Here is a 4,211-nt window from a genome sequence, read left to right on the forward strand (position 1 = left end):
ATATATGCTACATATGTCTTTGCCATATCTCATAAAAAGCAATAATAAGAACTTTAGAATGAAAATTGATTTCTACAAATATTTTTACATACTTTTTAAGGTTTATGATTCTTGTTTATTAATCCAATCCAAGAAACTGGTTTAGTTTGAAATTTGCTAAACAAAGATTTTTTTCATACAGTAAACTATGGTATTACTAAGGCTTTTTGCCAAAAAATCAAGCCTAAACCCACAATCTTGGTATCAAGGCAAAACAAATGAGATCAGTATACCTAAAACTCAATCTTCAATAAATAAATATGAAGACATCTTTTTAAACAGTAAATCAAACTTTAATAAATTGTTATTGTGAAACCTAAGCTTAAAATCAATACAATCTTCATATCAATAGGTTTTAAACACAATATTCAAATCAACACTAGCAAACTCAAACAATTAATCATCATATCCAAGCTAAAAGTCTCTAAAACCAAGCTTAACAAGTTGTTACATTGAAACCCAAACTTAAAATCAACACAATCTTTAAATCTATAAGTTTTAAACATAATCTTCAAATCAATGACAATTAATCTAAGCTTAAAATCATCAAATCCAGGCCAAAGTCCCTAAACCTAAGCTTACCATGTTGTTATAGTAAAACCATTAAAAGTAGCAAGTTCCAAAATAGAAAAAATAAATAAATATGCTTATAGATTTGGTTAAGATGTAGTGAAATGAGAGTGGAGACGATAACAACTAGCTAAACTTATTGATCGAAATTGAGGTGGCCCACCAAGTAGGCAAATAAAAAGAAGGAAAAAGAGTGAGAGTGGAAAGGAAAGTTAACCGATGGTGAAGAAAAAAAAAGGTAAAATAGTCAAAATAATTTTTGTGACTTTGCAAAGAAGCTGCAAAGTTATTTTGCATAGGTTTTAGATGCAATAAGATTGCAACAACTAGCAACAATATGATTTTAAATGTAATATAAAATTGTAGTCATTCCTTGATAGCAAACATTCTAACGTGATTGCATCCAATTAAATTGTAGAGAATGTGACTTACTTCCTTAATACCAAATGCCACCTAAGTGGTACATTTTACTCATGCTACTTTATTACATCAACTCAGATGGTGTCCACATAATAAGCCCAAAAATTTTGAGTCAAGCAACCATTCCATATCTCTTTTAACCAAAATTTTCAATTCATAGTTTTTTTTTTTTTTTCAATGTTCCCTTATCTGATTCATCTTTCTAAGGGTAAGTTGACCTTGGATTGAGTCATAGCTTAAAGCCATTATTCATGAGTTAAGAACTATATGCCCTAATTAATTTCACATGTCTTCAATGTGAAGCCTAGCCCATCATATGTAATAACTTGGTAATTTGCGTATTCATGTCATGTAGATATGGGTAATTCATGTATTTACATCATGTTTTACACACAAATTGCATATTATAATTTTATACCCATATAACAATTTGTGTAATTCGTGTTGATACGAAAACACAAAATATATATTTTTTATTTTGTTAAATCCATATATTGTTTTTGTTAAAATTTTAATTAGTGTCACATTCGTATATTTTTTCATATCATTTTTATATCATATTACTATATCGTATTTTAAATTATTAGATCTAATATGAAATCCCTTTAATCTTAGCAATGCCTATCCAACTTGTCTAATCAGATCCTCCAAGTTTCTAACCACGAATGAGTTGAAATAATATTAGAGTTAATGTTTGATATATTGTTAGTATAATTTTTTATTTTCATAAGCGAAGTTAAAAAATTAACGCATATCCCATTATTTTTTTTTATAAATATATCTTACGAAGCATATATCATTCTATTAATTTTGTTTATAGAATTTAAAAACTCCACTAACTTTAAATAAAATAATATCTTATAATATTATTATCCTTTTTATTATGATCCACCAAAACGATTACCTTCAAATGCTTTTTTTTTTTTTTGTTTTGCTTTTGTATACAATTTTGTTTACATAAAATAATATTTTCATTCAATACATTGAAAATCATAATTTCAAAAGGCACCCTTATTTCAATTAAACCAAATAATAAAAAGAAAATAAAATTCACAACTATTATTCATGAATTAACTGTTTTTTTTCAAAAAAATATAAAATGCTTTTGTGAATAATTGTTTTTTCGGTAAAACATGCATGATATACTGTGAATGTTTGTATGTCTCTATTATATAAATATATATATATATAATATTTATAAATTTATAAAATACAATACAATTAAAAGAACCCGATATAATATTTATAAATTTATAAAATACAATTAAAAGAATCCCTAACGATTTGCCAATGAACACATGGTCTGTTATATAAAAAGATCATTTTAACTTTTTGTCAACTATAACATCTATACACCTATATATTAAAAGTATCATATTAAGTGTTAATAATTGACCTTTGTCCAATTTTAAGAGCTAAATTAATAATTGATTGTATTATTTTTATTGGGTTATTTATGGACTAAATCAATAATGGAATGCATTAATTTTTGTTGGGTTTGAAGAAAAGTAAATGAATTGAAATTTTATTTGGTCGCTTTAGAAAAGCCTATCAAACTATATCAACTTAAAAGAAAACTTTATTATATAAGAATTTTCGTATTTAAAATTGTTTTCTTTCTTTTTTAAGGGGGAGTAAGAGGAAGGGAAATTAAAATAAAAAAGAAAATTGATGTGACAAGAAAAAGGGCCCAGTTCAATAGGAGAGGAGGATTTAAATTTTATTATATAAATTTTTTTATAAAACTAGATTAAAAATATACAATAAATTAATTATTTGAAAATCTAAAGATAAGATTGAGAAAATGATAATTTTTTAAATAAATTCTTGGGATAAAAATAATTATTAAATCCAAAAATGTGTTCAAAGCCAAATAATCTTAAAATTCTTCTATATATATGAAAATTAATTAAACATATAAAAATATTCGAATACACAGTGATATAAAAGTATCGACTAATCTAAGTATCTATATATCCAGTACATACTTAATATAAATATCCAATGTTGCAAACATTTATAAATTTTTATTTATTATTTTTTAATTTTCTTATGAGTCAATTGATCAATACATCATTGTAAATATTTGAATATATATTTTAATTTTTTAAAAAAGAATTAAATGATATGATAAATTAATTTTGTGATTGTGAAATATTTAGTTGAAATCATAAAATAAATAAAAAATATTTTAAGAAATAAAAATTAAATTAATATCTAAGAAATTTTAGAAAAATTTTTATTTATAAAATATATTTTAACCATTTAATTTATATATTAAATACAAAATAAATATTAATAAATATAAAAAAAATATCCCACAACAAAATGCGGGATGCATTCTAGTTCCAATAATTATTATCCATTTTTTTCTTTAATTTTGGAAACCATTTTGTTCTTTTATATGTTCTTTTTCCTTAACAGTGTTCAAACCATTTTTGCAAACAATTTTTTTTCCAGCTGAAGCTATTTTGGAAATTTTAAGTAATAAATTGACAAAAAAAAGTTGCGACGCCTGAGAGATTCGAACTCTCGCGGGATAAACCCATGTACTTAGCAGGCACACGCCTTAACCACTCGGCCAAAGCGTCGCGATATGTTTAGGAAGGACAATTTGTCCTATTTAGTCTATAGGTAAAGCTTTTTAATAATGCTTTCCACACAAAAATTTATACTAAGTTATGAAACTACTACTAGTTAAAATTACTATAAATTATGTTGTATTTAATTTTACTGCTTACACTTTTTTCAAAGAGAAATATTATATATAACCATGCATATAGTTCAATAGCAAATACAAATTTTTCCCTTGCTTAAAGAGTTAAATTTTAAATTTCTTTTTTCATAAAAATAGAATACAATATTTCAAGTTAAATTCAATTGATCAAATTCAAGTCAATCATGATTCTAATATGGATTCGAGATGGGACTCAATTTTTTATTATTAAATTGAGTTTTCTAAATATTATTCTATTTTTTTTCTTTTTTTATTAAATAATTAATTAGGAGGTAATCTTTTTATAATACTCACCCATTACCAAATATCTAGAAATAAAATCTAAAATTGTGCCCCTAGATTTTTTTTGCACAAAAATGCCTTATATATTTTTTTCTTTTTTGGTAATACAATTAGAGGTATCATAAGTTTTATTTTGGCCTAATTTTCTTCTCCAATGTTCACA

At 24.1% G+C, this 4,211-nt stretch overlaps 1 non-coding gene across 1 annotated transcript; it reads right to left on the minus strand.

The window, feature by feature from the left end:
- Positions 1 to 3,538: 3,538 nt before the first annotated feature.
- TRNAS-GCU (transfer RNA serine (anticodon GCU)) lies at positions 3,539 to 3,620 on the minus strand. The gene has a single exon. It is a non-coding gene; the product is annotated as a tRNA-Ser (tRNA).
- Positions 3,621 to 4,211: the final 591 nt, after the last annotated feature.

The sequence above is a fragment of the Durio zibethinus genome, chromosome 15 (assembly GCF_047325235.1).
Source record: "Durio zibethinus cultivar Kanyao isolate XHJ-2024 chromosome 15, ASM4732523v1, whole genome shotgun sequence".
NCBI lineage: Eukaryota > Viridiplantae > Streptophyta > Magnoliopsida > Malvales > Malvaceae > Durio > Durio zibethinus.